The sequence below is a fragment of the Microcaecilia unicolor genome, chromosome 1 (genome assembly GCF_901765095.1).
Source record: "Microcaecilia unicolor chromosome 1, aMicUni1.1, whole genome shotgun sequence".
NCBI lineage: Eukaryota > Metazoa > Chordata > Amphibia > Gymnophiona > Siphonopidae > Microcaecilia > Microcaecilia unicolor.
In genome coordinates this window covers 233354774-233374538 of record NC_044031.1, presented here as the reverse complement: position 1 = coordinate 233374538, position 19765 = coordinate 233354774, and the positions used below count along the sequence as shown (strand labels likewise).

The 19765-nt window shown below is 43.4% G+C and overlaps 1 protein-coding gene across 4 annotated transcripts in view; it reads right to left on the bottom strand.

Moving 5' to 3' along the window:
- Positions 1-19765, bottom strand: part of LOC115471036 (poly(rC)-binding protein 3-like) — a 1141923-nt gene that overhangs the window by 296808 nt on the left and 825350 nt on the right. For all 4 annotated transcript variants that reach the window (XM_030204708.1, XM_030204727.1, XM_030204715.1 and 1 more), the window contains one exon: positions 2716-2778. The gene's annotated coding sequence lies outside the window, so the exon portion shown is untranslated. The remainder of the gene's footprint in view (positions 1-2715; positions 2779-19765) is intronic.

Sequence of the window (19765 nt, the reverse complement as noted above, 5' to 3'; positions counted from 1 at the left end):
ACATCAATAGCTCATTAACTAATATAGTTGCACGTGGATCTCAGGATTGTACACAATTTGGGGCACTGAAGTTTGGGCACTGTTTATAGAACCCAAGGGTTAGTGCTCAAAATCAGTGCACAGCTCCTAACTTGTTCCCCACCCTAAATCTGTCCCTATTGCCACTACTGTTTCCTCTAAGTTGAGCGGGAGTCCTTCAACTACATTGCTACCAGGAAGAGGTGGTGCATCAATATTGCAGGTTCCCTGGAGTCCTGCAGAGCTTGCCTGACCCTCACTATTAAAAATGTGATAGTGAAACAACACCCCTCCACTCCACTGGCAATTACATCGTTTACCCATGCAGGCAAGAATCATTTTCAAGCTTTGCTGCTTTGTTTTCAAAATCCTACAGGGAACTGCACTATCCTACTTGTTTCCTCTAAGTGCAGTCTTAAATTCAGGGCATAGCACAAGAAACCTCTCCAAACGATCTTTTCCAACTTTCAAAGGATTCCGTGTAAAGAGAATCTTCTCCTGCCTATTCTCTTATGAAGCTGCCAAGACCTGGAACATGTTACCAACATCTGTGAACTGCATTACTTGCTATGCTCAGTTCTGCAAAGCTAAAACCCCCCATTTCATTCAGGAAATATGTCTTATCAGAATAAGCCTTGCGCTGTACTCTATGCGAGATGTATACGCTACTATAATATGTTTTTCTCTGCACCTTATCACACTTCCAGTTCTGTTTACTAAGCTGCACTGTAGGCGCGCTAACGTTTTTAACAGGGGCATATCTGGACTTCAGCGGTAGGGGGGGCCAGAGCCGAGGTGAGGGGGCACATTTTAGCCCCCCCAGCACCGCCGACCCCCCCGCCACCATCGCTGACACCCCCCGCTGCCATCGACGACACCCCCACCCCGCCATTGCCGACACCCCCTGCCGCCACCAGCACCACCTCCAACAAGTTTGACCCCCCTCTCGACCCGCCCGCCACCCGTCGCCATCTGTACCTTTGCTGGCGGGGGACCCAACCCCCCCGCCAGCCGAAATCTTCTTTCTGTGTTTGGTTTCTTCTGAGTCTGACGTCCTGCTGCATGTACAACGTGCATGACGTCAGACTCATAGAAACAGAACGAAGCCCTGCAGATCGCAAGGCTTCGTTCTGTTTCTGTGAGTCTGACGTCCTGCACGTTGTACGTGCAGCAGGACGTCAGACTCAGAAGAAACCAAACACAGGAAGAAGACTTCGGCTGGCGGGGGTTGGGGTCCCCCACCAGCAAAGATACAGATGGCGACGGGGGGGTTGGTGGGGGGGGGGGGTTGAGAGGGGTGTCTGTAGGGGGTCCAGAGCCTAAGTTACGGGGGCCCAGGCCCCCATGGCCCCATAGCAGCTATGCCCCTAGTTTTTAATGTGTGGTAACACTAGAGACACCCATAGGAATACATGGATGTCTCCAGCATTAACGCACGCTAACTTTTAGCACTTACTAAAAATGCTAGGACGCCTTAGTAAACAGCGCCCTTCATTGGGTAAACAGCTGTATTTTGTCAGATATGTTTAGGCTCCTCTCAGAAAGCAGGATAATGTGAATCTGTTGATGTACTTTGTACTATACCCCACAGATGCTATCACCAGTCTCTTTCGCTGTAATTGGTTTCAAAATATTTGCTGTATTATGTATCTTGCTCCCTATTGATATAACTGCACCCTAGCAATGAAATCCACTCCGAATCTTTATAGGTGTGAGCGGAATATAAATCTCAGGTAAAGTTAAAAAGGAAAGAAGGTCGAGGACTCCCGCTCAGCTTAGAGGGAACTATACTTGCCACCCACTTTTTTGCTCCTAAATGTAGGAGTTCAGTGAAATTTTGAATATAAATTTAGGAACTCAGCCCTAATAAAATCTCAAACAGCAAAATCTAGAAGCATAATTCTCAGAGTTTGAAGCACAAATCCTTCGAATATTGGGCCCTTAAGATATAAAGGCAAATCGGGACAATAACGCACATCTGGTTTTCCTAATTGAACTCCTGGTGTAATACCATAGCATCAAGTTGATTTTCACCTTTCAATTCATTTCTTTGAAACTAAAGCAAGTCTCCGAGCATAATCCATTCCTTTGTGAATGCGGTTAGCTTTTGTTTCCAATGTCCTTTTGTATAGAAATATTTCCTAACGTGAACAGTAGCTAATGGGCTTCAAGCAGAGGAGAGTAAAGCAACTGTACTACTGTCATCCTTGCTCCTATATTTTACAGCAGATTTAAACTTGACCTTAAATCGTGTCCCATCTAATTTCATGAAGTGTGAACGCTCTCGATGTGCGAGTAGCTTTTGTCATCAATGGGGAGCACAGTTTTGATATCTACTGTTCAATTAAGTAGAGACTTCAAGGAATTCCATAGCCTGCATTATTTCACTTATTCAGAGAACTGCATAATTAGGTTCTGTCCCAAATGGAGTGGCATGAATAAAATGAGGTCTGACTGTAGACAGAGAAATTTCTCACTCCGATTCGTCTGTATTTGTTTAACATGATGCTCTAGGAGGCTCAGCAGTATTATTCTTGTTCCCTGGGTGATAATATGGCGTGCTGATCAAATCAAGCATGGCACCAAGGCATTTAACTAGTAGTTGAAAAATGTGTCAGTATGCTATTTTTATGCTCTTTATAGATTCTACAAGGGGTTATTGTTTCATTATAGCTGGAAAAGATACAACACACTCACCTCAGCCAGAAAGATGCAGAGGTTTGGCAGATCTTGAAGTGCAAAACTCCTTCCGAAGTTTGACTGAAAACAAAGAGATACAAATTATAGGCTTCATGATTGTCTTAGAAAAGACAAAGACCTATTTTCTCATAGATTAAAAAAACCCCAATTGTCATGTCTTGTATCTACAATACCCTGTTCTTCTTGGTGTCAGTTACACTTTTTTCTTACCTTGTACTAAATGTTGCTTCTTTTATACATCAAAGAGTAAAAAACAATCAAAAACTTCAACATGAAACCAACATAAAACCATAGACATGCTACTTAACTAAAGAACAAATTTATTGAACAGTATTGACTGGTCCTGCCTAGGAATGTTGAACTTTTCAATGCCAAACTCAACTCGGGCTCATATCAACCTGATTCAAATCCCCCCGCCCCCCCCCACCCCCCCCCCCAAAAAAAGCTGATTGTTCTAAGATTGTAGCTTCTCTCTTTTGGATTTTGAGAAAATGCAACACAGATCTGCTAATAATCTAATCCAAGTTGAGGTGATTCATAAAACATGTCAGATTTTCTTGAGATCCACAATGGATTTTTATACATGTTGTCTTGAGTGGGCATTTTCTTTAAAAAAAGAAAATGTTTCAAGAGCAACATAGACAAACTCTAGGTTTGAATGCCGAGAAGCTCATGTAAGATGGCAGCTTGCTGAAGGAGCTTTGTGAGATACTATTAGGCTGCTGTATGATTAACAGGAAATCTAAATCATTGGTGTACCCTGTGGAACCCAAAGTGTCTCTTGCCATTGCAGGACCGATTGATGCTTTCATGGTGTCTGGACCGGGTCTGGGAGCCTCAGAAGAATCTTTAGCTGGAGGCGACTGAATAGCAGAGACACAGCCTGCCTCCCTCAAAATGATCAGCTTGTCACCCAAGGAGTGCAATTCTCCAGCTGAGCCATTCCCCCCCACCCTCCCCATGGTCAGCTGATTCTGACATGGAGAAGAACAGAGACATGGATGTACAGCAAGTGCCTCTGTGGTATTTTGTACTGTGTGAGGCCTAGCATTGTTATATCCAGGGGTGTAGCCAGACACCCAATTTTGGGTGGGCCTGGGCCCAAGATGGGTGGGCAAAAGAACTCTGCCCTGTCCCACAAGTGATTTGGTCTCTCTCTCACCTGCATGCCATATGATCTCTCAAACATCCCCCCTCCCCCGCATACCTTTTAAATAGAATATTTTCACTGGCAGCGAGAAGCAACTAATACACACTGCTCATTTTGGCCTCCACAGCCTTCCCTGATGCAACTTCCTGTTTCCACATAGGCGGGAATACATCAGAGAGAAGACTGTGGGGCCGGTGCAAGCAGTATGTATCAGTTGCTGCTTGCTGCAAGCAAAGATCTGATGTTTACAAGGTACGCAGGAGGGACAGCTGTTGGGAGTTTTCAGCTGGTTGGGCTTAGGGATCCCTGCCAGCCACATCATAGGTGTGCTGCTACTGGGTGGGCCTGAGCCCAAAGTTGGTGGCTACGCCACTGGTTATATCACAACAAAAATTTCTTTCTTGTGCTACCAAACTTTTTTCAGTCATTCTCTCAATGTTTTTAGGGTTGCAATGTGACACGCTGAGTTGATGGTTGAACCAGGTTCAAGGAAAGCCTTCTGAACACCATCCATGTCCCAAAAGACTGTAACCATGATTTTTTTCTGCAGAAGATTTTCTTTGTAAATGAACCTTTCTGATGATACTCCACGGATTAGCACTTTGTTTCTGGCTCATAATGATGAATCCATGTTTTATCAGCTGCCACAACATCTTGTGAAGAAATTCCTCACCTTTATTCTTCTATTGGGACAACAATTGCTGACAGATTTCATGTCTTAAAGCTTTCATTTTTGCAGTCAGCATGCAAGGAACCCATTTTACATAAACCTTTGATATCTAAGATATCTAAGAATATCTGTAATGTAACCCACCTAGTCTTGTGAAATACCAAAAGGCTCATTTTCAAAAGAGAAAAACATTCAAAAAGTGTCATAATGCATCATTTGGATGGATTTCTTCTCAAAACATCCAAATTGGTTCTTTTAGGAAATTATTCAAACCTTTTTTAAACCCTTCTATACTAATTTCTTTTAACACATTCTCTGGCAACGAATTCCAGAGTTTAATTACACGTTGAGTGAAGAAATATTTTCTCCAGTGCCCCCTAGTCCTAGTATTGTTGGAAAGAGTAAACAACCGATTCACATTATGTCACATTTTAGACATTTTTCTCTTTTGAAAATGAGCCTGCTAGTCTCCTAGTAAAGCATGATGCAGAAGAGATTCTAACCTTTAAGGCAGGCCAAAATGATTTTTAAAAGTTGAGTGTCATAATCTCTGGTGAAAAATAAGAAAGTGTGGCCTTTTAAAATCAGCTTTTCTATTGGATAGCTTAGCCAGAGTTTGTAGTTAGGCAATGCTATTAAGATTCTGCATAATTGAGAGAAGAAGGTTTGTTGTAGCTACTTTTACTGTTTTCTCTTAACAAGTAATATTTTAAATATTATCCAAATAAGAGTTGCAAGGGTGTGGCAGGGTTCCACCTAGCACAAGGGTTCTCAACTCAGTCCTCAGAACACAGTCAACCAGTCAGGTTTGCAGGATATCCAGTCCATTCCCCCTTTTCAACTATGCAAAATAGAATTTACGCGCATCACGTTACAGAATACGCTTAGACACTTGTGCATATAAATTCTAATTAATGCCAATTAGTGTCAGTAATTGCTTTTTAATTGCCAATTATCAGCACTGATTTGCTTGTTAACTAATTAAGTTGCATGTGCAAATACAGAATATGACCAGATTTGCATGGGCAACCTAAGTTGTGCTATATAGAATCCAGGAGTTAGAGGGGAATTCATCAAAGTTATAGTATAGGTTTGTCCAACCTATGGCCCGTGGGCCAAAACACAGTGCACAAAGTGTTTTTTTTTTTTCTGGCCCTCAGAAGCTTAGCTATTCTTGTGGTGCTTATAGCAGGATTTTTCCTCCTCTCCATGACTCAGATCTCTGCAAGCATGAGTCATGGAGTGCTGGAAATTTGGGTTGATCTCACGGTTTCAAGTCTCACAAGAATTGAAGCCGCAAGATCAACCTGATCTTCTAGCACCATATGGCTGAAGCTTGCAGAGTTCTAAGTTGTGGTAGGGAAGCAGGAATCTGTTTCTTCTGCAGCTGAAACCAGGTGAGGGAAAGGAAACTGGGTGAAGGATGGAGAAGTCACATGAGTGAGAGACTCTGGGTGAAGACAAAACATGTGGCAAAATATGACGGTGCATGTCTTGGCTCTCCATATAAAATATGGCACCCAACAAGAAAAGGTTGGACAAGCCCGCCTGAGCATATACTAATGAAATTAGTGTACACTAAACCCCCTAATCGATAAAAGTCACCAAAAATTGTGCACACAATTTAATTGAATAACAAGCTAATTAGCATTAATAATTGGCTTTTTAACAAGCAATTATTGGCACTGATTAGATGCAATTGGCATTTATGTGCCTACATTTTACATGCATCCCACAAAGGGGGAACAGAAATGGGAGGATCACTGGCAGTTCAGGGCAGATTATGGGTGTGATTTTTGGTTATGCACACAATTATAGAATAAGGGGGCTCTGCGCCTAAAGTTAGGTACTAGTATTTGCACCATGATTTTGTTGGTGCAAATGGAAGCACCTAAATTGAAATGTGACCCCCGGGACTTACATGCTATTCTATAAAATGTGCATAACTTTAGGCACAGCTTATCAAATAGCGCATAAACAGGTTTTTGTGGTGCTGATTTTTTAGGAACCATTTATAGAATTCACCCTTAAATGTTAAAATGCACATTTTATACTTTTGGGCTTCTTAGCATTTAGCATGCACTAACCCCCAAATTCTATATATGGCACCTAGAATTACATACGTTAAATTGGGCGCATGGCTAATTTACACGGATAACTTAATTGAATAAGCCAATTAACACTGCTAATTGGGTGGTAACAACCAGTTATTAGCACTAATTGGGCTTAATTAGGAGTTAGGCATACATCGGATCTGTGCCTATGATGTTATGTGCACATCAGATCTGCACCTAACTTCTATCTCAACTATATGGGGGAATGGTTAGAGACGTTTTTGGAGAATTCTGGGGGCATTCCCATTTGCACGCATAAATACAGAATCATGCCTAAATCTAAGCACCTGCATTTAGGCTTGCTCAGAGCAGGCCTAATTCCAGATGCTTAAATTTAGGTGTGGTTATGTGCTAAGTGTGATTCTATAAAGGAGGTATACCCCTAATAGAACTGCACTAAGCGCGGTTTTTTCTGCACCGATTTTGTAGGTGCCTAAGTCCATTAACGCATGCTAAATTTTTGATGAATTCCCCCCTTACTCTCCCTTTTTTCTGCTTCCCCTAAACTTTTTTTTTCCTATAAAGCAAGACTTTTCTGAATTCAGTAACTTAGCTTAAATTTACAAACACAACTGCATAGGAGCCAGCAGGATCACAATTATGGACAAACTTAGCTGACAGAAGATATCTTCCTTGAAAATTGGTATGCATATTATCTACTGAAAGCCATGTTCCACTGGCAAATTTGATAAAATCGGGTTCAGTGATTTTTCATAATAGAGAGCAATAATGATTTTTCTTTTCTCCCGAGCTGTTAGACCATTTTGCTTACCTGATTAAAAACATATCTGAATTCTAAACACATTTTTCATGCAGAAGTGGATGTAATTTCACCTTAGAAATCTACTGAAGGAAGGTCTCTTTCAAAGACCATAGTCTGCTATTGAGACAGACATGGGGGGGGGGGGGGGGGGGGGGGGGGAGCCACTGTTTGCCCTGGGATTGGTAGCATGAAATGTTGCTACTATTTGGGTTTCTGCCCTGGATTGACTACTGTTGGAAGCAGGATATAGGGCTAGATGGACCACTGGTTTGACCAAGTATGGCTATTCTTAACCCAGGCCTCAGGACACACCTAGCCGGTCAGGTTTTCAGGATACCCACAATGAATATGCGTGAGACATATTTACATGCCCTACCTCCATTGTATGCAAATTTATCTCATGTATATTCATTGTGGACATCCTGAAAACCTGACTGGCAAGGTGTATCCCGAGGACTAGGTTGAGAACCCCTGCTTTAGAATGAGGGGTCACAGGATGAGGGTAAAAGGAATAGACTTGGGAATAGTCTACAGGAATTCTCCTTTAACAAAAATGGGGTGGACACAGAAAAGAGCTTCCCAGCACAGGTGATGGTGACCAGAATTTTAAAAAGCATGAGGTAAACATGGAGGATCCCTAAGGGAAAGGAAAAGAATATAAAGCAAAGCAAGAGTTGTGGATGGACAAACTGGATGGGCTGGGTGGTCTTTACGTGGGGCCAGATTTAGTAAATGGCGCTCAGATATCAGCGCGGGAGAAAATCTGTATGCACCCCCTAATTCTCTATGTCACCAAAAGTTCTGCACACAGATTTGGGTGCATGTCCAATTTCTGTGCACAATTTAATTAGTGCCAATAATTGGATTTTTAACAAGCAATTATTGACACTAATTAGATTTAATTGAACTTTATGCACATACATTTAGATGCAGCATCCGTGCCTAAATGTAACATATGATCTGAAAAAGTGGGTGCGGAAATGGGAGGGTCATGGGCAGAATGGGGGCGTTCCTAAAATTAACGTGCGTTGTTATTCAATAACGGTGATCCGCGCCTAATGTAAGTACGTAAGTTTGCACTAAATTTCAGTTGGTGCAAATGGCTGCACCTATAGTTAGGCATGACTCCTGGGCGTAAGTGCTATTCTATAAACTGTGCCTAACTTTAAGGGCAGCTTATAGAATAGCGCTTGTCCGATGCCAATGTTTTACGCATCAGATATAGACTAGCCCTCAGTGCTATTCTATAAAGAATGCTCGCACTGAGGGCTAGTCTCACTCACACACACAAGGAGTACTCAGGCTGTTTATCCACTCCTACCCTAGCTAAGATAACATTTAACCATTTCTCTGACCTCATGTGCAACTTTCTTTAAATCAATCACCTTACTTTCTAACTCTTCCAACTTTCTTACCCTTCTATATGTTACACCTTTGCTTTACTCTTCACTATCACCTATAATGTTCTATTATGTATTGTGTTGACATTGTAAATAGTATACCATGCCATACTTTGTATTGTTTTTGAATATTTTTACTGCTGTAATTGCCTATTGCTCATGTTTGATCTGTTCTGACTGTACACCGCCTTGAGTGAATTCCCTCAAAAAGGCGGTAAATAAATCCTAATAAATAAATAAATAAATAAATAATTCTATATATGGTGCCTAGAATCTAGGCTTTACTGATAGAGACACCTAGGCGTATTCTATTAGACGCCTGGGCCGGGCGGATGCACCTAAATCTAGGTGCACCCATTATGTCAGCAAAAAGCTGGTGTAAATGCCCGCGCCTACATCTATGCATGCTGGTACAAATTTGGTAACAGCATGCATAGATGTGATTGATAGGCCTGGCATGCCCACAGTCTGCCCATGACCGGGCCCCTGATTTTGACTGTGCGCATCGGAATTTTTGTACACACCACTTTGCAGAATATGCCTAGCAAAGTGCACTTGTAAATTCCAATTAAGGCCTATTAGTGTGGCTAATTGGTCGTTATCAGCCAACTAACATCACTAAGTGGCATATAAAGCAATTAAGGTCCCCTACAGGGACTTTTTCCAATCTGTGGTTATAGAAATAATTTTTATTGAACAAGAACCTTATGTCTGTGAAGTTAAAATAAGGCCATAACTCTATTTTTGCTAAGACTTTCTATGGGGCCTTTTGCTATGCTGTGGCAAAAAATTGACCTTATCGTGCCCTTGCATGGCGTTTTCCCACCCACCAAAGCCATTTCTGCTGCAGCCGTAAAATGACTGAATTTACATTTTTTGTATTAATGGTCATACGCTAATTTTGCTATTAGTCCACGGCCATTAAATAAAATTACCCCATGAACAATTACTGCCACCCATTTTGGAGGCGGTAAGGGCTCATGCAGTAATCCTGGGCTAAATTGGACTAGCATATGCTAAATTGGCACTTACCACAGGACGCTTGAACACGACTCACGGTATGCCATTTTAAGCTGCATGAGGCACACATAACGCAGCTTAGTAAAAGGGCCCCTTTGTAATAAAATCCGAAGCCAATTCTGTAGCAGAGAGGGAAACGATTCCTTCTTCATCCCAAATATAGTGTTCAGTTGAAATCTCTGGACTAACCCATTTTCTTAATTACATCAACATGCCCACATATCTTTTTACTTTAAAGCTTGTCCAGTTCTTACTGGAAGTTATTTCGAATTTTATGTGATAGCCTCTAGTTCATCTGCCCAGATGTTAATTGCAGCATGGGAAATTACGTGGAGAGAAGTACTAATTATTTGTGGTGACATTCATTGTGGTGTATCATCGTTAAAGAGAAAAGCGCTGACATTCATGGAGACATATTAATACATTACCATAGACTGACGCGAATTCTTACAGTAATATAGTATTGCTATAGAGACAGACCCTAATTTTTAATGGGATGTTGATAGTTGTGTATTATCATGGAGAAGTCTATATCAGTGGGGGCCTATTAATGCTCATAAGCCAGGGAATTAACAAGCCATTAACACATGATGCAGACGCTCTTTGCTGAACAATTTCACTACAGAGACACACACTAAATATGCCATATCTATATCGTGCTATAATTATGGAGAGTAACAGGTTATAGCATGATCTCTGAGTAATTCTTATCACCAGCTGCCCAGTACTGAGTTCCTCTATTCAGCTGCACACTTATTTAGAAGATAGTTAAGACAAAGGCATGATTTGGCCAATCACTTTAGCATTTGACAATCTCATGTTTGCAAGTGGAGTTATGAACAGCAGAGTAAAAACACTAAGGTACTCATAATGCAATGGTAATTATCAATTATTGGCTTATCACGTTATGACTCAGTTTGGCACTCATATTTAAAATTACATTAGCTGCTACCTGGTGATGCTCCTCCTTATATGATGGATCTAGTGGCATTGTTGCATACAGCTAGCACTCAAAATCAATTTTTCTTGCAGTTTCCAATTGTCACTAAACTAAAATCAATTAAACATTTTTCTTTATCGCTTTGGTATCAAATGGTTAATATTTGGAATTTGCTACTTTTATTTTTGTGACTTTGTCAACATTATTTATTGTTTAGAAAAAATCTGAAAACCATTTTTCTTCTAACTGAGAGGACTTTAGACTTCTTAGATTTGGATTATATGTGATTACCTAGCTATTTTGCTCTGGTTTTTGTACTTCCCAGATGCATTGGTTCTGTCTTCTTTATTATTGTAATCCACCTCAAACTGAACAGGTGTTTGGTGGACTATAAGACATGATGTAACATAACATAACACCACAGTGGTCTGATATTGCCACGAAGAAATAGTCCAATCCAAGACCCAGGAAACGCTGAAGGTAAAGGCATCCATAGGCCATGAGAACATATAGCCACATTTTAGACAGAATGTAGAAATCAGATTTAAGACATCCACATCGAGACATATCAAATTCTGGTAATATTTTAGGAAAGAATATGCCTGTGTAGAGACTTTACTAAAGAATATGAAGGAATGGACATGTATGCACCAGTTACATAAGGAAGGAGCAGCCATTTAACCATTGTTAGCATCTAAAACATCAACCACTTTGACGTGGAGGGACATAATCGAACGGGCGCCCAAGTTTTCCTGAGGGCAACCTCACAGGACGTCCCCGTGAAGGGGCAGGGAAACCTGTATTATCGAAACAAGATGAGCGGCCATCTTTCGTTTCGATAATACGGTCAGGGACGCCCAAATCTCAACATTTAGGTCAACCTTAGAGATGGTCATCCCTAGAGATGGTCGTCCCCGATTTTCGGCGATAATGGAACCCGAGGACGCCCATCTCAGAAATGACCAAATCCAAGTCCTTTGGTCGTGAGAGGAGCCAGCATTCGTAGTGCACTGGTCCCCCTCACGTGCCAAGACACCAACCATGCACCCTAGGGGGCAGTGCAGTGGACTTCAGAAAAAGCTACCAGGTGCATAGCTTCCTTACCGTGTGTGCTGAGCCCCCCAACTCCCCCCCAAAACCCATTCCCCACAACTGTACACCACTACCACAGCCCTTAGGGATGAAGGGGGTCACCTAGAAGTGGGTACTGTGGGTTTCTGGTGGGTTTTGGAGGGCTCACATTTACCACCACAAGTTTAACAGGTAAGGGGGGGATGGGTATGGGTCTGCCTGCCTGAAGTGCACTGCACCCACTAAAACTGCTCCACGGACTTGCATACTGCTGTCATGGAGCTGGGTATGACATTTGAGGCTGGCAAAAATATTTTAACATTTTTGTTTTAGGGTGGGAGGGGGTTAGTGACCACTGGGGGAGTAGGGGGAAGTCATCCTCAATTCCCTCCAGTGGTCATCTGGTCATTTAGGGCACATTTTTGTGGCTTGGTTGTAAAAAAAAAAGGAACAAGTAAAGTCGGCCAAGTGTTTGTCAGGGACACCCTTCTTTTTCCCATTATCGGCCGAGGACGCCCATGTGTTAAGCTATGCTTCCAACACGCCCCTGGGAACTTTGGTCGTCCCCGCGACGGAAAGCAGTTGATGGTGCCCAAAATCGGCTTTTGATTATGCCAATTTGGGCGACTCTGGGAGAAGGATGCCCATCTCCCGATTTGTGTCAAAAGATGGGCGCCCTTCTCTTTTGAAAATGAGCCCACTAGTGTTATGTAAAGGCAGTAAATCAAGTTTTTATTAAACATAAACAATAGAGGCAACTTGGCAACATGCACATATAAAATGGTATTTCAGAACCTAGATGTGTAGGTGCTGACACACAGATTTGTATGTGTACCATTTTGGAAATTTATATATCTAATTATTTCTAAGTACAGAGACCAACATCATTCTGCAATATCAATTTTCTGAGGTGGGGAGGGGGGGAACACTGGGGATTAAGGGGTGATCAAAGCTAATCCCTCCTGTCAAGCACAGCCCAAAATGAGTATTTTAACATACCTGTATGTACGCAAGAGCAGTTACAAATCCCAATGTTGATCATAGTGATCAGAGATATGCATTTCCTTAAACCTGGCCCAAGTCTCATCCCTTTAAAAGATGCATGTGTTACAAATTTACATGTGTAAATCCTGGCTGTATGAAATTATATTTTCACCATTTATTCACTATACATGTGTAAATGCTGGTACTTATGCTTGTAAATCACGAATAGCTCTTCTAAAATAAAGGCCCACACATGTAGTTATCCATATGATGCAGCTTAACAGACACTTAAATTTGTCAGAGTTCACAAGGACTGACTCAACCATTAGGGAGACCTAGGCAGTCACTCAGGCCCCGATGCTCAGAAGAAATGTGAGCACTAGACTTTCTGGCAATGCGTACTTTAGTCCATGCTTTCATTACATCCCATCTAGACTAGTGCAAACGTGTGTCTGCTGGTATTACCCAGACACAGCAATGCCGTCTTCAGAATCTTCAAAATTCTGCTGCCCCTCTTTTACTATATGGTCATGAGCACATCACTCTCTTGTTTGTCCACTTACACTGGCTCCCTACCTTCTTTAGGCCTTGGTTCAAGAACTTAGTTCTCACCCACAAAGTGTTATCACCCTGGCATGTCCCCTCCGCTCCTTAAATGGACACAGTCTGGACCTTCCCTCCCCCCATTGTGCCTACTATGAATCGACTAGGACCACTGCCTTCTTTTTGGCTCCCAAACTTTGGTATGACCTCCCCCCTTCTCTGCGATCTGAACGTTCCCTCCCTAGATTTAAAGCATATCCCAAAGCTCATTTCTTTAGCCTGGCAGTTGGCACAACCTCTTGACTAGCACAGTAAGATGTCCACATTGCTAACTTTCCCCATCATTGTGTAATTGCTTACACCTCCATGTAGAAGCTGCCAGGTCCACGTCACTCAGTTTTTCAATTTGTGGGTATATATGTAAAATGGCTGTTCCCACTGCACATGCCAGCAAATACAAATGCACTCCTGCAGGTATTTTAGAAAAGTCTTTGTCCTGACATATCCTTTTCCAAAAATACCACTGATACTGAGCACTAGAGAATAACATGGTAACCATTATCATGGTAATTACCGTGGTAATGGGGAATTTTTAAAATTATGTGGTACTACCATGGTAACAGTATGATGTTATGTGGTAGTGCTGTGGGAGCAGGGACTGCAATTGCTTTATCCCCGTGGTAATGGGAATAAAGGTCTGGCTGCCCCGCCACCCCCAGCCTACCTTAACTTGCCCTGGTGGCCTCTTCGGGGCAGGAAAAAAGCCAACCTGCTTGATATGGCCACCTCTTCAAAATGGCCACCAAGAGGAGACTTCAAGAGGAAGTCTCATGAGGTCACTGCTTGAAGTCTTGGCAGCCATTTTTGGGGGGAATGTATCTTTATAAAATCCAAGAATGACCAAGCGGCAGAGCAGCAGCAGCTGCAGGCAGGAAAGAGTGTGCTTCTTTCCTGCTCCGAAGAGGCCACTAGACCACCAGGGCAGTACCAGGCAGAGCAGTGGCAACAGGCAGGAAACAGTGGACTTCTTTCCTGCCCGAAGGAGACCAGCCAAGCCAGCCACCCAGCCATCCCAGCAAGGAAGTACACCAGCCAGCCAGCCAAGTCAGCCCTGCAAGCCAAGTCAACCCTGCCAGCAAGCCAGCCCAGCCACCTAGACAGCCAGGCCGGGAAGGCAATCCAGTCCACCCCAGTCTAGCCAGCCAGGAAGTAAGTCAGCCAGCCATATTATTATTATTAGTGTTTCATTATCAGTATTAAAAATTATTTGTCTTTTAAATTATACACTTAAGTTGTTTATGTACATTGCCTGTTAGTCCCCCAAAAGCATATTAAAATCTACCTTTCAGCTTTGAGCGGAGAGACGCAGGGAAGAAAATTAAGACTGTGGGGATGGTGAGGGGATGGACGGGGATGGAGAATGTGGGATGGTGAGGGGATGGAGTTACAAAGTCTGCTTGATTGCTGGGATGTGGTGAGGATGGGAAAAATGTTTGGTTGCAGGGAGGGAATGGGAACAATGTTTTTTCCTGCGTCACAAATAACAGGGGACACTTTTTAAACTGTTCATTTACCCAGATTATGCTGGGAGGGGTGGTGTCAATTGCTAGGGGATGGGGGCTAAAAGGTCTGAGAGTTAATGGGGGGTTAATGCTGAAAGTTTGTTAAGGTGCCTCATATAGTTGCTCTGGCCAAGACATTCATTTTGATACAGCATCTTCATAGAAAGAGAAGAAAAATGTAGATTTTTATAGCAATATCATCTCAAGCTGGAGATCGATACCAATAATAAACAACAATTTTATAATATATATTAAAGCTGAAAGTAGAGGGGAAGGGAAAGACTAATTAAGTTGAAATGGTCTCACTAAAAGCAAAATACTGCTTAAAACAAAGAAATAAAAGGCAGAAAATTCAGACCTACAACTACCTCCTTAGCCACAGACTATCTTTACATAAAAAATAACAGCAGACATAGGTTTCTATAACATTCCACAGTTATACACAACACAAAGGGATAGAATAATTTTTTATACGACGAACCATAATATATTAGAGGACAATGTAAAACACTACTGTACAGTATTTTATCACTAATCCTATATAATAATTTCCAACTCCAACGTTCTGAAGCTGCCTCCTGTGGCACTGATGGGTTTGTAGGGTCTGTGAGGTTCGTGCTGCCTTTAACCATCTGTCTCACTGTCGAGGGCTGAACATTGAGAGGGAAGGGGACGCAGCATAGTTGCCAGGCAAAGCAATGCAACGTCCCAAACATAAGGGTGTCGTCATCCCTCCCTCCCTTCCTCCCTCCCTCCCTCCCTTCCAGTTCCAGGCCCCATCCCTCCATTGTTTAAAAGTCATCTTCACTTACCAAGTCAGGGTTACAGCGGCCGGCAGCAGTGGTAAAACGTGTGCAACCTCGGCCCTTTTCTCTCTCTCAGCTGTGGTCCCGCCCTTGCGGAAACAGGAAATGAGGGTTGGACCACAGCTGAGAGAGAGAGAAGGGCCAAGCCTGCATGCCTTTTACCGATGCTGGCAGCCGCCTTAACCCCAAGATAACTTTTAAACTTCGTAGGGAGGGGGTCTGGAACTGGAAGGGAGGGAGGGAGGAAGGGAGGGACAATGACTCTTGAACTTGGAGGGTGGGGGGACCCTGGAACTGGGAGGGACCCTGAAACTCGGAGGGAGGGAGGGGTGGACCCTGAAACTTGGAGTGAGGGAGGGATGTGGGGGGAACCTGGAACTTGGAGGGAGGGAGGTAGAGGATGACCCTGGAACTTGGTGGGAGGGAAGGAGGGAGGGAAGGGATGACCCTGGAACTTGGAGGGAAAGAGGGAGGGAGAGGGACGACCCTAAAACTCAGAGGGAGGGAGGGAAGGGACGACCCTGGAACTCGGAGGGAGAGGATGACCCTGGAACTTGGAGGGAGGGAGGAAGGGAGAGGGGGACGAACCTGGAACTCGGAGGGGGGGGACGGCCCTAGAACTGGGAGGGAGGGAGGGGGACCCAGGAACTGGGAGGGAGGGAGGGAGGGAGGGGGATGACCCTGGAACTCGGAGGGAGGGAGGGGGGACCCTGGAACCAGGAGGGAGGGAGGGAGGGGGGCGCCCCTGGCATACACTCTCAATCTCACACATACATTCGCACCTAGTCTCACACTCTCTCTCTGTCTCACACACACACACTTGCACATTCACTCTTTCTCTCTCACACACTCTCAAACACACTCTCTCAAACATACACACTCCAAGGAAAACCTTGCTAGCGCCCGTTTCATTTCTTTCAGAAACGGGCCTTTTTTACTAGTATTTAGATAAAGAAATGCACTATACAAGCAGGAAGAATGTGTGTACATGAGCTAAACTTAACAACCTGATAAGTTTCATTTTTAGAATACGCTACTTGAAAGGTATTAATATACATACAAATCTTTTCCAGACTTAACTGCCCATGGTTTAGTGGGCAAAGATAGGACTGCTTTTATGTGGCCTTATTTGGCCACTATCAGGCTTATTTTCGAAAGAGAAGGGCACCCATCTTCTGACAGAAATCAGGAGATGGGCGCCCTTCTCTCAGGGTCACCCAAATTGGCATAATCGAAAGCCGATTTTGGGCACCCTCAACTGCTTTCCGTTGTGGGGAAGACCAAAGTTCCCAGGGACATGTCGGCAGCATAGCGAAGGCTGGACTGGGGCGTGCTTAACACATGGGCGTCCTCGGCCGATAATGGAAAAAAGAAGGGCGTCCCTGATGAGCACTTGGGCAACTTTACTTGGTCCATTTTTCTTGTGGCCAAGCCTCAAAAAGATGTCCGAACTGACCAGATGACCACCGGAGGGAATTGGGGATGACCTCCCCTTACTCCCCCAGTGGTCATCAACCCCTTCCCATCCTAAAAAAAACTTAAATTTTTTTTTTGCCAGCCTCTAAGCCAGCCTCAAATGTCATACCCAGCTCCCTGACAGCAGTATGCAGGTCCCTGGAGCAGTTTTAGTGGGTGCAGTGCACTTCAGGCAGGCGGACCCAGGCCCATCCCCCCTACCTGTTACACTTGTGGTGGTAAATGTGAGCCCTTCAAAACCCACCAGAAACCCATTGTACCCACATGTAGGTGCCCCCCTTCACCCTTTAGGGCTGTGGTAGTGGTGTACAGTTGTGGGGAGTGGGTTTTTGGGGTGGTTTGGGGAGCTCAGCACACAAGGTAAGGGAGCTATGCACCTGGGAGCAATTTGTGAAGTCCACTACAGTGCCCCCTAGGGTGCCTTGGCATGTGAGGGGGACCAGTGCACTACGAATGCTGGCTCCTCCCATGACCAAATGGTTTGGATTTGGTTGTTTCTGAGATGGGCGTCCTTGGTTTTCATTATTGCCGAAAACTGGGGGCGACCATCTCTAAGGACGACTTAAGGACGACCATCTCTAAGGTCGACCTAAATGTTGAGATTTGGGCGTCCCCGACCGTATTATCAAAACGAAAGATGGACGCCTATCTTGTTTCGATAATACAGGTTTCCCCGCCCCTTCACAGAGCCATCCTGCAAGGACGGCCCCAGGAAAACTTGGGCGCCCCGTTCGATTATGCCCCTCCACGCCTAGCAGGTTAAATTTCAAATATTGGGATCTTAACTGTTATGCCCTAGAATGCCCCCAATATTGCTGGCATGCCCCCAAAATGCTAACTGGGCATTTTAAGCATTGGTAACCCATTAAATGCCGCTGAAAATGACCGGTTATCTGCTGAGACAAGACTTAACTGGTTGGCAACCATTCCTGGTTGGTTAACTTATGCTGAATAGCAGCTGGAAAGGACCCTTAAATGGAAAAAGGATGGAATAAAAATAAAACTTGACAGTGCTTAAGCAGCAATTCCAGTGGTAGGGAATTAAGGCCACTTCTGGGTGGACTTCTACGGTCTGTGTCCCAAATATGGAGAAACAGGACAGACTTGTACAGACTGTGTCCCTATTATGGAAAGACAGATTTGGATAGGCTGGAGTGCGCTTTGATGGCAACTTCAGTGTTGTGAAGTAGGATCAGTGCCCGGCAAACCTCTATGTCTGTGATCCGAGAATAGCAGGCACAGATCAAGAATAAGTATGTTTTTTGTGTTGCATTCATATCATATGGTATGAGTGTATCTCAGAGGGGAAAGGGAGATACCTTAAGGTCAGTTTGCAACATTGTTAGCTAGCTGATTTAATCAAATATTGAGAATAAATGTGACTATGCTGCAACCAAAATTGTAAAACCACTGTTCCATAATTTTGTGACTGTCCTATTGGTAATGCCAATAGGAGTGTAACCTGCATGAGTGGCAGGTGCAGATGACTAGATGGACCATGTGGGTCTTTATCTGCCGTCATATACTATGTTACTATGATTTATTGAAAACGACGATAAACATGTGATGTAATTGTATATATGAATGTGTGTGGGAGGGTGGAAACTGATGCCAGTGTTCACAGTGATAAAGCAAGCACTGCATGCTTTCATCAAGGGTACAGGCATGAGTGGACCTGGGAGGACCATAGCTCCTCCAGTCCGGAGTCAAGCCCATCTGATCAACAGCAGTATCCGAGGCCAATGACAGGAGAACTGGAGATGGTCTTAATTTCCACAAGGCCTAGTGCCCACTCATGTGAACCTTGGGCTTAGTAAAAAGCATCAGTTCTATCCAGGCTATTGTCTTAAAGGGAAACATATTGATCTCCATGGAGACCTGTTAATTCCTGAAAGGAATGGCATTTATAGGTCATCAATGTCCTGGCAAGTTGCCATGGAAGTTGGAATCATATTTGTACTGAAAGAACATATTAAGGGATACAAAATGCAAGGACTGATGGAACAGTGCAAGACAAGGTTAAACAATGCAAATAAGGACGTGTTCTAGAATCTTTTATGCATGAAATTTCCAATCAGAAAATTTGTTATTTCACAAAATTGTGGGATGATGTCTTGGGATGGAATAACATTACAACGTGGGGATGAGCTATTGGTGCTAAGATGCCATAATGCTATTTTTCCGGATTTTTTTTCTCTTCCAACCCATAACACTGCTTTAATAAATATGTTCATACTGTGTCAGGCGAATTCCTCTGGCATTTAGCAGTGCTCTTTCTATAAAATTATAAATCAATGGAGCTTTATGCAAACAGATTCCCCAAGCACAGTCTGACTGACTGCATAAAAATGAAATTTATTGTAAATATGAGTTTGGTAATATTCAGTGCTTGCTTCATTTACTATGTTACTATGTTCGGACTATCTGAACATAGTAACATAGTAAATGACAGCAGATAAAGACCTTTATGGTCCATCCAGTCTGCCCACCAAGATAAACTCATTTTACGTGGTATGTGATACTTCATATGTATACCCGAGTTTGATTT